Genomic DNA, 13,176 nt, shown 5'->3' with positions numbered 1-13,176 from the left:
AGATGAGGTTTAATCATGGACACAGTCACAAAGGTGGCCTGAGATATATGAAGATACAAGTAACGAGAAGCACACTAGCAAGTCTTATAGCTAAAGTGTACCAGGCGGGATTTCACAGCAATTCTGTTACAAGGAAGAAACCAAAAGAGAGGGACAGGGCCCTACAACAGGTGTCATGAGCCCATGGTCCCATCAGCTCAATTCCCCTCCTTCCTAGCTCTCATTCTACCCTCCAGGAGAAAACAAACAAGGAGCCCAGTGAGGCCTTCTGGGAAGACTGCCCAGAGCAGGACTTTCCCATGGGAACTGCGATCCTAGAGGCGAAATTTCCTAAACGAGTGCTGGCCTTACTGTGAATGACCCACCCGAAGTGCTTGACTTTGGAATCTTCCCCAAGACAAAGGAACTGTCACACTCAGGTAGGACTGTGCTGCTAGAGAGCAGGACACCCCAGCCTATCCCCGGATGCTGACACCAGGATAGAACTGAGCTTCTAGGGTCCATGCGCCTACCACCAAGGCTGAGGGATGTTCACTGGTTATGGAATGTCAAGACCTGATGAATGACCTGCCTTTACCTCTATGTACCTCTCAAGGCTTTCCCATACTGGCCTGCAATTTTGTTATGTTCACCTATAGCTCAGAGAATCCACCTCAGAGAATCTGTTTCATTATTCTCCGCTTCAACACTCAGCCTCCGATGGAGGAATCACGCCCATGCCCTAGGCTGTGACATTTCCCAGGCACTATGGGCTGTGCACATTGCCCAGCCAGGGCTCCTCCAGTCCTGTTCCTGTCACCAGCATGAACCCCTGTGGGGTTCTTCTCTCAGCCTTATTTCTGTTCTCAGAGGCATTTTGATGACCATTCTTTCTCCAGCAACACTATACAGAAGCCTTCAAGGAGAACCTGATGCATTTCTTACTGCCTCCTCTCTGCTCTGTGATGCTCGGCACTCTCTTGCTAAGCCTCTTTGCATCCAGCCCAGCCATAAAAGAATATAGTACTGAGAATGGGGAATACAGGGCATTGAACCTATGGCCTTTTCACTGAACTATATCTCTAGCCTTCTCGAAAAAGAATTTTTAAAATTTTGAGACAGGGTTTCACTAAGTTAATAAAGTTACTCATGTTGGGCTCAAACTTTCAGTCCTTCTGCCTCAGTCACCCAGAGTGCAGGGATCACAGACACATGCCACTATCCTCAGCTTGGGTACCTTATTTTTAAAGGAGGTTTATTTAGTTCTCAATCTGGAGACTCAAGGGCATGGCACCAGCATGTGCTTGGTTCTGGTGAGGGCCTCATGGAGAGAGCATCACCATGGCAGGAAGGCATGTGAAGGAAACCACGTGGAAAGACAGGAAGTGAGAGGTCAGGGGCCAGGGGCCAAGCTGTCTCTTTTATAACAACCCATTTTCACTAGAACTTCTCATTCTTTTAAGACCTAACTTATTCGAGGGACCAGTACCAATCCATTCATGGGGGTGGAGCCCCCAAGACCTAATTATCTCCACTAGATAATTAAGGTGGGGACCCTTAAAGATCCCCCCACCTCAACAGAGCCACACTAAGACAAAGCTTCCAACACAGGAACACTTGGCAGACATGCCCAAACCATAGCATTAATCCACACTTTGGCCAGACAGCTTCTCTAGCACTTCTTATACACATCACCCTCACTGGCTGCCCACAGCACCAAACCCAAGCCGGAGCTGGTGTCCAGGCCTTCCTCCCATTCATTCTTCCCTGCCTATCTAGCTTTGTAACACACCCACAACTTAGGAGAAGCAGCTCTCCCACCCTGAGAACATTTTTATGCACTCTCTTCTCTATGCTTTGCTCAGGAAATTCCAGTGTTGCTTTGGTCTCCAGTTCCTAAAATCCTGCCCATCACTGAGCTCACACACACCCCGCCCCCCTCACTTCAAGGCCACAATCATCTCAGGCCAAAGTAGCTTCTTCCTCTTCATCATTCTGGTGACATTTGTGAGCTCTCTTGCAAATGTAGTGCACCTCACAGGCATGAAGTTCACAAAGATGTGGTAGTCCTAACAAAAGATGACAATCTGCCCTCTAAATCCTTGCAAATGGGTAGCCTGTTCCCCCCAACTTAGGCACACAGTTCCCTGGGCAGGAGTCAAGATATTAACAACTACACAATAAAACAAATAATGTATACTTAAAAATTATAAAATATATTCTCTTTTGCTTTCTAAGGTACATAATTGTTATGAAACACATTTACAGATAATTATTTACAAATATATATGGTTTACAGCACAAATCACTTGTCAAATCATTCTAATAATTTTCAAATCATAGACAAACATCTAAAAATTTTTGGCATGACTTTTTTCTTACTTATCTGTTTCTATAAGATGCTCTTTAGTGAGCAATGATTTGACATTGACAATCCCCTCAAATTTCTTCTAACACTTTCCCTGTCAATTACATAGTTATTCAGTGACTTCAGTCTAGATAGAGAATTGCTCATGACATCATTGATACAGAAACCGGTGTGAGCTTTTGATGTACTGGCATCAATTACATGTACGTGTTTCAGCCCTAATCACATGTCTGAGATTTTTATATACTCTATATTTCCATTACAATACTGTATCATGGAAAACAGTTATTGAATTGTCGTATTTAATTAGTTAGCTAGATTTGCTTTATCCACAGACCTCCACAAATGTCATTTGACCTAGTTTCAGAATTTGAAGTATTCAACAATCCTAACATTTCACTTTCCTTGCTTCTTTCATCAATGTGAAATGAATTTTCAGGTAATTTCAGACAAGTTAATCCTTTTTTCCCCCTAGTATGGCTACTTTATGTTCTTGTTTCAAAATTTAAATCCTATTTCTTTATTCAAATACTATTTTATACTATTCCTTTGTAGTTTTATTTGTTTTATATGTGCATTCAGGAAGTATTTTTTGATTAACAACCCACCAGGTATAAGATGCCCTTCTAGTTACATCATTCGTTAGAATCCAGAACAATAAAAATTCTTGTCCTTCATGGTCTTACAATGTAGAGGAAAGAAAATAATAAACATAACCAAAAAGGAAAACATACATGATTTAAGCATGATAAGTTCTATTGAAAAAGAACTAGACCAGGGAATAGGGTGGAGTAGCCAGGCCAGGTCTCACTTACAAGAATGAATACATGTGAAAAATGATCTTTGGCCTCTCTTTAACAACAGAAGCATGTCTCTCTTCTCAGACTCAGGGAAGTTTCCACCACCATGTTAGAGGGCAGTGTTTACTGAAGCCAATCCTCCAGTGTTCAGCCACTCCCATTTCACCAGTTTCATTAGAAGGAATATACAAATCTCCATGCAGTTGACAAAATGTTCCAACAGCTCTGGCTGTGCATGGATCCATTAGGATCCAAAAATTCTTCCAGTTTTCTTTATTTTCATTCTAGCTCTTCAAACATAGTAGTAAATTCTCTCTGCTGGTTACTTGATGTGTAATCCAAACATAAGGCTTGCTGGGGAAAGGTACAAGGTCATTGATTTACAAATATTATTGAGGCATCCCGATAGAACTGAATGTGGTCATTTTGGACCATCTAAATTAAAACATCTGGAAGTTTTTATAAAGATTTAGGAAAAAATGACATGCTGTCCCTTTAGACCTACACTGACCCTCTTTGTAATATGTATCTAATGTGTTTCATGCAGAGAGAGTTCTCATTAAAATCATTTTTCTCAACCACCAAAAGTAGTGATATGAAGTTACACACGTCCAACATCAACAAAACCATTAAACCTATCTAAGCCTATCTTCAAACTTCTGAGTTTTATACTTCTGTTATTCCAACAGTCTTATGTGACAGAGATGAAGTTTGACAATTATGGTTGAACTTAACTGTTTTGGTTTGTAGTTTTTCAAAAATTGTTTTCACATTTCAGCAGGTGCCTGTCTTCAATGAGCAGGGTCTAACATCGGGCCATGATGACTTACCTGTGTCCCTGTGAGGCTGCCTCTGAAGTCCTGGTGAATATTTCTTGCCTGAAATGTCTGATTACATTCAGCTGCAGAGTAGGTGGTGGTAAAGAATATGATGATATTTTCTAAATATCTTTATCAACACCTAAAACATTTCTCATAAATTAAGTGGTGATGATAATGAATTATGATTCTCTCACCTTTTTCTCAATTACCATGAATTTTCTTTATGTAAACCATGAGCCTTTAGCAGAACATGATTTTTTGTGCTAAAATATGTTGATAACTTAGCATTTTAAACTTTTAACATTACTAAATTTAGCCCTATTTGCACCTAACATTTATGGCAATAGCAATAATAAGTTGCTCATATTTTGTTGAAATATTCAAACTGTTTTTCTTTCAACCACACAGCCTCTTTTTTACTCACTCTTTCATAACATCAAATCTGTCCTTGGCCAGTTTGGCCTTTGCACAGTGCCAGGAGATGTTCTGCCTGTAGATCTCATATTATTTCCTCTTGCTCCCCTGAAGATTCAGAAGACACATGCTTATGAAATATAAAGGGAGCACTAATACATTTACCCAGAGTGGGGTTTGTTTATAATAGTCTTTTTAAAATTCTGCAGCTACTCCTTACGTAAGAAATACAAGCTCTATGGCAATAAAACTAGAAGGCTCTCTGAAGACAGAAAAATAGATGCCCTGTTATCTATAGCAGCTGCAATGGTCTATGTAACAATTAGCATGACTTTGTGAGTTTACCTCAGTATCTACATGATTATAAGAATATTTCTCATTATCACTATTTAGCAGGCACTAAGGAAATAGTTCAGTGTTTCACCCATTGCTCTTGCTGTAGGACGTGTGAATACATGGTCATATGTGGGCATGCTGGCCTCACCCATGAATGCTGGATTAAATTTAGTGGAGTTAAATTCTCATCCAAGGATCTCCTTTTTTATGTGCAAATCATTTTTGAGCATCTTTATTGTGCTATCATTAATGTACCATAAACTTACCCTTTTAAATTCAGTGGTAGTCGGCCTATTCACAAGGCTGTGCGACTGTCACCACCACCTCACATTCTCAGTACTCCAAAAGGAATCAAATCCCACACTCAGCTGCAGTCCCTCTCATCCTCCAGTGCCAGCCAGCCACTCATCAAATTCCTGTCTTCACAGCTTTGCCTGTTCTTGACCTTCATGCAAGTAGAATCATATAATACTGACTCTTGTGTCTGGTTTCCTTCACTAAGCATGTTTTCAAGCTTCACTTCCATTGTAGCATTTGTTTGCACTTCATTCTTTTTCTTAAATAGTCTTTATTTTTTAGAGTAGTTTTAGGTTCCCTGCAAAATTGAGCAGAAGGTGTAGTGATTTCCCACAAAGTCTCTGACCCATGTGCAGCCTGTGCATTATCCATATCCCCCACTAGAGTGATGCTTTTGTGTTAGCTGATGAACCCATGCCACCACAACCCAGAGCCCAGCATCCACATAAGGGTCTATGCTTGTTGCTGGGGCTCTGTGGATTTGAACAAACTCATGATGTCATGAGTCCACGACTCTAGGATCACAAAGCAGTGTCACTGGAAGCCCTCAGGGCCTGCCTACTGCAGATGACTTTGTCCCCAGAAAGAAGGGCAAGGAGCTGGCTGTCATCCTTTATTGTGCCATCATTATCATCACCACCAGATTTCAGTCTGGACCTTGTCCATGTTGGTGTCCTTGGCGTTGGAGTGTGACCCACCGTGCTTTGGTGGACCATCTCTGATGTGTGCTCACTGGACCAAGACTCATTGAATGTATTATTCTATACAAGGATACCCTGTAACTTCCTGGGCTGGGTTGTTCTAGTACCCATGGCATATTAGGTTAACATTTTTGGGAATGGAGCAAAACTCTCAAGTCCTTCTCTCTAGGTAATTTTGAAAGATGATGAGGATTGAATGAGAAAGAACCTGCAGAACCCACTCATCTTGTGCACTGAGGATGTCTGCTGTGGTCCAGGCTCCAAGTGCCTGTGGCCAGTGCCCTGGTTTTGCATAGTTTCCTCTCCAGGAACCAGGTCCCAGGGAGCACATGGGCATCCTCTGGCCCCATGTCCAGCCAGAGGGTTCTGCTCCTAGTTCATCCTCTTTTGAGCTCCTACCAGCCTGCTTCAGGCCCAGTTGGAAATTTGGCTGTTTCACTCCTTTGATTTGTTCTTTAAAGACCAGATTTCAGTTCATTCTCTAACTGGGGGGTCTGCTAAAATAGTATTAGTTTCTTTTTCCAATAGATTCTCTATTTCTCTCCTTTCTCCTGCTGTTCCAGATAATTTCGCAGCACCTAAACAGAAGGCAGCTCACAGGAGAATAAAAGGTAGCGTTCTTCCCAGTCCATTTTACCCTCTACTTATTCACCTTAGGTAGGACTGATGCGCACGGCAGTTATTAGAGTTGGGGTTTCTCACCAGCCCTCTCCACTGTCTAAATATCCAGGCACTTGGTATCCAAACCACACATATTTCTCTTTCTGATTACTGACTTCCAAGCATGAGCCACAGACAGAGAGTGACAAGCTCTGCTCATCAGCAGAGGAAAGGCTCTTTAGAGAGTAGGATTTGTGTGCTAGGAGCAATCCCTCACGCAAGTGGGAGAGTTGCTATTGATGGAGAGAATCCCAAAAGGCAGGTGGGAGCAGGGAGCTGTGCCAGGCTCCAGGTTAGACCTGCACTCACCCCCAGGAGCCATCTAGAGCCCTGCCCCATCCCCAGCAGCCAGGAGCTGGACAACTGCATTAGGAAAGACTCTAGGCTCCTGTCCCAGCAAAAGCACAGGCCTGGGCTACGCAGATGAGTTCTGAGGCCCCAAGCCCAGGGAGTGGGGCGCAGGCAGTAAAGGATATATGGGCCAGAGTAGACACAGCTGCCCTAGAAGGGAAGAGCACAAAGGGCCATTTGGCTGTGGTGCTGGGAACACAGGGAAAGGGAGGCCGAGCCTCAGGAAAAGAACTTGGGCAAAATTTATCTTAATGTCCAGAATTTACAAGTCTCTACCCTAAAATAAAAGGAAGTTAACTATGCCACCAGCTACAAAATTAGCTTTCTCCTGCATCCCGACCCCCTTCCTTGTTTTAGTGTCACAGAAATCTGCTTTCAGTCAGAAATGTTAGCAGAATAATCCCTGAAAGATAAATATCTGCCTTAGTCATTTAAACGTGATAGGCAGTCCCCGCCCCAGCTTTATCTGCAGCCTCCGACTCACCTCATTTATGCCAACCTAAATCCCTCTTTCTCACAGTGAAGCTCTTTCCCTGTCATTTTACTTCACACCCTGGTCAACAAACAGGGATTCACAAGCCAAAAAGCACAGGGAGCTTGTCTCAATGAGCTTTCATGGTAAGGATGTAGCACAAGTGAAATAGAGAAGAAGCATGTGAAGGATGACCTTTCTCAACTGGTGTGGATTGTGGGGAGAGGCGTGCCCACATCAGTCTGGCCATGCAGGACTAATGTGACTGCCCCCATTCTATTAAAAACAACATCACATTAATTCCCTGGTCTTGCAGCCAGCTGCTGCTGCAGGGAGGCAGTGCTTATCACATGCTTGGGATTTTAGCCTTCTCCAAATGCTCTGTCTTCCCTGTCCCTTGGGGCACAATTCAGACATTAATTAATGGTTCTCACACTGTCCTGCAATGTCATTATCCTTTGATGATGAGAAAGACAAGTTTCTTAAAACATCAACACCAACCAGGGTGAGACTGATTTACTTTTGCCCCCAGAGCTGCACCCAGCCTCCCTATCTGGTGTCATCCGGGTGGAATCTTTAACCTTCCACCTTTGGAAAATCCACCACACCAGTCTCTTCCCCTTCCACCACCATGACTGCAATGAACCTAAAGCCCCAGAGCCTTGCCATGCCCTGGGATCCCAGCCTGACTCTCTGCCCACTATCCTGTGGGTGTCACATCCAACTCCCTCTCTGGAGCCCTTGTCTACCACATCAGTTTCTCCTGATTGCTCAGGTCTCTCCAAGTCTTTCCCAGCCTCTCTCTCTCTTGGCCTGGGCTCCGACTCCTCCCTCATCCCTAAGGTACCACCTTCCCTCCTGAGTTAGGGCTCTCCCTGACAATGAGCTCAGCAGTGCTCTCATCTCACCCATCTTCACGGTGCTATTGTCCCATTTTATACATCAAGAAAAGACCTCAGAACAGTCAGCTAGTTGGCTCAGGGTCCTACAAATACACAAGGTGCACTTATCTCTGCTTAGGAGCCTACAACTAACTGTACAACTGCATTTAAAGACCTGCTCATCTCCCCTTTCTTCCAATTCCTTGGCCAGTTATTAAATGCCAGTGATGTGCAGGAGTACACAAGATAATGAGGCATGGTTTGGGGTAGGCAGAAAAGCCCCAAGAAACAAAAAGTAATTATAAGTACAAAGTAAAAAATGAAGGGCAAAGATGGTTGCTAAGAAAGAAAATGTGTGTGTGAGGCTCCAATGGCACAAAGGTGGCTCTGCAAGGAAGGCAGTATGGGAACTAGGAGGTGGGCAGCTCCCAGGGACAGTGAAAAGGCTGCCTCTGAGTGGGAGCGCACATCCTGGCCCCTCCACTCCTGTCCCTCACCTCTGAGGATCCACTTCTGCTCTGGCTTTCATTAGCTGCTACTAATTGCTTCCTAAGAGTCTTGTCTCCTCAATATTTAAGGCATTCTTTTACAAGTACAAACAACCGTGAAGGCTAATGTGGGTACCAGCATGGTACTCACACCGCTGTGGAACTCAGAACAGTATAGGGGCCTGTGGCCCAGCTCAGGCCTCCTTCCAAGCTCTGGGCAAGTTATAGAAATAAATGTCTGACAGCATGCATGATTTAACCCGATGCTGTCTTAGTCCCTCTGTGACACTGTAACAAATGCCTGCGACCGACTGACTGACAGAGAACGGAAATGTATTTCTCACATTTCTAGAGGCTGGAAGTCAAGAGCAAGGTGCTAGCACCAGAGTCTGGAGAAGTCTGCTCTCCACTTCCAAGGTGACACCTTAATGCTGGGTCTGCAGAGGGGACCGGTGCTGTGCCCTCACTTGGGGGAGGAGAGGGAAGGAACAGACCCCATCCCCAATGCCCTACCCTCCTCACTGAGTCACTTCCTATATCCCCCCCCCAACACTATCACATTGACGACCAAGTTTCAACATGAATTTTGGGGGACACATTCAGCCCACAGCAGGCGCAATTCAAAATGTAAAACTCATTACAGTTTTGGTCACAAAAAGTCAGCCTGCCTGTACTGACTTCAGCCCTCAGCTGTGTGGCTTCCCAGAGGGCCCAACACTGTCCTCTGCTTCTGCTGATCTCGCTATTCTCACTGATGTGCTGGGGGTAAATCCCAATACCCACCTCTCACTTCTGACCAGATAATGCTTCTGCTTCTTAGAACCCCGTAACCCCAACTTCTTTCCTCCTTTCCTCCACTGCCTATCTTTATGTTCCACATCTCAGCTTATGACATCATCTCTCTCATCCCCAGAGGACCGGTGGGGGGATTTCTTATGCACTTCCATGACAGCCTATCCCACCCTGACATTTTTCCTCTGGAACTGTTAACTCCTAAGGCAAGAAATGTGTATCCGGGCCCTTATGATGCACGAAGTCCTGCTGCCACCCAGAGCAGCTCCTCTCAACTTTTTCATCTCAGGACCCATCTCTACTCGAAATTATCAAGGACCTCAGAGATATTTTGTTCACACAGGTCACTTCTGTCAATATTTATTGTATTCCCAATTAAAACAGAATTTTAGCCAGGCATGGGGGCACATGCATGTAATCCCAACATTTGGGAGACTGAGGCAGGAGCATCACTGTGAGTTTGTGGCCAACCTGGGCTACATGGTGAGTTCAAGGGCAACTTGCACTACAAAGTGAGACCCTGTCTCAAAAAAACAAACCAGCAAAGAACAACACACACACACACACACACACACACACACACACAGAAAAACCTGAGAATTTTCCAAAAGTCACTCAAAAGTAATAATAATAAATCCATTACATGTTGATGATAAGTAACATGATTTTATGAAAACTGAGCACATTTTTAACTACATAAAAAAGGTATAAATGTATATATAAAAGAATACTTCTGTAAGTATCTTTTGTGCCTGGCTTGGAGAAAAATCTGTTCAGGTGAACTTCTGTGTTAATTTATTGTCATATCTTGCTTCATTTGATCCGAAGAAGGAAATATTTCAATAGCCTCTTCAGATAATTATGGATTTTTAAATTTGATAATGCAGTGAAACTAGACAAGTCATAATTTCTTAAAGGCTAATTGCAACTCAGACTCTAAAATTACATCCATGAGTTTTTCACACTCACAGTAAAATTCATAGGCCTGACTTGCACTTTGTAGGAGTCATTTTGAAAGTTTGATTTCACTGAGTTATGCCAATCTCCCACATGTTTATGCATTTCAAACAATATTAAAAATATTTCATATATTTCACACAATATTAAAAAGGCATATTACCATACCATCAGTGGTTAATGTTACCACTCAAAAAGTCTTCTGAGCTCATCAAAAAGTCTTTAAATATTGAGAAATTATCAAGCTCACAGTGATGAATTCACATTTGCAAAATTCTAATTTCCACACAAAACCTCCAGTGTTGTCATTGCCCAGAAATTTACTTTCCTTGAAGAGATAGGTTCACTTCACTCATTTGCTGGAAAATGTCTACCAAGTACCACATCCTGGGTAACATAGTTTATCTATCACTTGCTCTGCCCAGTAAGACCCATGGTGTGTGGACAAAGCAGCAAGCTCCTCTTGCAAATGAACAGCCCACTGCGATTCAGCACTGTGCAGAGGTCTTAATCCACACTTTCTGTGTCATCACGTGGAAGAACAAAAGGACACAGACTTTGCAGTGGAAGTGTGATGAGTTGATTTTCACTGCTTCTCATTCTGAGGTGGAACTGGCCATCTTTTCACTGCCCCTGCTAAGCAGTGAGCATCTGGCAGATGTACTACTTTTGGTTTGCACATCACAGCAAATGTCAACATTTGGAAAATGCAGATAACACGTTTTGTTAATTGTTAACATAGCTTTGATATGAATGCAGTTGTATGGTCAACTTTGTATTTTCATGTAGTCCTACTGTGAAATCACTTGTACCTTGCAGACCCTGGAAAGGACCTTAGGGATCCCTAGGGAACCATGGACCACACTTTGAGAAATACTGGGCTGCAGCATTTCCTGCCGATTCCTGCCACTTCTTAGTGGAGCTTCCCACACCCTTTACCATCTACCCTCTCTGTTTCTGGCTTATCTCTCATGATAATCTAACATTCTACTTATCACATCACATTAAAAAATAGTAAATCAAGGTCAGCTAGACCTCTGTTGTAATACCAGCTCTGTCCCTGGCTGTGTAATCTGGTGTAGTAAAACTTTATCAACCTCAGATTTTTCACCGGTAAAATAGGGGCAAGTATACTTAATCAAATAGTTGTGAAAATTAAATGAGTAAATGTACATAAAGTATCTATAGTTGATAAATTATAAATTAAATATAAATTCCTTTCCTTTGTCCCAATTCTGGGTAAAAGGAACATTGTGATCCTCTATCGCTCTATCACACAATTTCGTTGTCCCTTGGAGTAAATTCCCAGCATGCTAAAATCACTCTTGAACCTCCTGCCCTCTTTTCCTGAAGAAAAAAGAAAGTCAGTCGTTTGAGAAGCTCATTTTTGGACATTGTGTGTAAATCCAAAAGGACATGTCAGAATATCCTGTTTCAAATCAAATTTAAAAATAGCCAGTATGTTGAATGACAATTTCATCTATTTATACTCTTTACACACTGGGTAATTATTTTTTTTGCCCTTTCAAAAGAAATGATTTATTTAAATCTCTACATTTCCTAGGAAAGTATAATGAAGAGAGCAGCTCACATATTAACATCTTTTTTAATGTTAATGCTGAGTCAGAAAGGAGAGCTTTCCATGTGTGAAAATTAAACTTACCTTTTAAAAATAGCTGGTGGGCTGGGCTGGGGATTTAGCTCAGTGGTTTCACCACCTGCTGCGCAAGTGCAAGGACCCAAGTTCGATCCCCAGTACCAAAAAAAAAAAAAGCTGGTGGGGAATGAGAGTTGAATCCAATAAGAAGTCTGGGGGTTTATGCAGCAGCTTCTTTAAATCACCAGACATCGTGAGAAGGGAGACTATGTCCAAATCCATCCCAAGCTGGAGTGCTACCACATGACCATCCTGGCACTATTTGTGCACTACATCATGACCTTATCAACATGAAAGGGCTCTTCTCTCTGCATCCTCCTTTCTTTCTTCCATCCCACAGCGGGGCTTTGTGACATCAGAGTGCTTTGTGCAGTCACTCTGGGCTCGTTCCCTGCCAGCATCCAATTTGTGGCCCAGCATATCAGCCTGGACTTTGATCTCCGAAGCTGTGCCTTCCACCAGCCACTCTCCCCAGAGCTTTTGAAGCTATTCTAATCAACATTTTTAATGTTTCATTGTTGAATGCTTGAGAATATTAATTGTAGGTGGATGTGGTGGTGCGTGCCTGAAATCCTACCTACTCCAGAAGCTGAGGCAGGAAGATCACAATTTCAAGGACAGTCTGGGTGACTTAGTGAAACCCTGTCTTAAAAATGAAATAAAAAGGACTGGATGTATAGCTCAGTTGTAGAGTACTCTTGGTTTCAACCCCCAGTACCACACACACAAAGCATTTTTTTAAAAACTGGAATTGAATTTTTGAACAGGTGATACAGACACTACCAGTTAATGTCTCTCCCAGCTCCCCAGAAGGCGTGGTTAATAGTTTCCAGTGTCTGGTAGAGATGCCACCCAGGGTGCCCAGCAAAGCTCATCTGAAAACTAAAGAACAAACCATTAAAAGAAACTATGAAAAGAAAGAAGGGTGGCAGGGAGGGAGGGAGGTGGGGGAGACCCAGAATGTGTCCTCTCATCCTTAATAACAAGGAGTAATTTTGTCTGAACTTCTCAGATACTCCCTAACCTCCAAGGCCTCCCTTGCTGTGTTCAATGTCTCCTTCAAGGATAATCAGAGCCATCTTGGAACAGGGTCACAACAGTGACAGAGGAAGACTGACACACCTAAGCAAGTGTAGTCCCCTAACCAGGGCCAATACATAACACAGAGATTTGTTACAATTACTTCTTAAAGAGTTTTGGTC

General features: G+C 43.0%; 1 long non-coding RNA gene across 1 annotated transcript; it reads right to left on the bottom strand.

Moving 5' to 3' along the window:
- Nucleotides 1–4,279: 4,279 nt before the first annotated feature.
- Nucleotides 4,280–12,329, bottom strand: LOC110344352 (uncharacterized). The gene is made up of 3 exons (XR_002386867.2): nucleotides 11,981–12,329; nucleotides 4,985–5,313; nucleotides 4,280–4,490 (listed from the first exon to the last, which is right to left on the bottom strand). It is a non-coding gene; the product is annotated as an uncharacterized LOC110344352 (long non-coding RNA).
- Between the last annotated feature and the right edge of the window lie 847 nt (nucleotides 12,330–13,176).

This window comes from Heterocephalus glaber, unplaced genomic scaffold, assembly GCF_053883595.1.
Source record: "Heterocephalus glaber isolate CG9 unplaced genomic scaffold, H.glaber_assembly_v1.0 deba00001593, whole genome shotgun sequence".
NCBI lineage: Eukaryota > Metazoa > Chordata > Mammalia > Rodentia > Bathyergidae > Heterocephalus > Heterocephalus glaber.
Note: the sequence above shows the minus strand (reverse complement) of the source record. Positions and strands in the feature narration are given on the sequence as shown.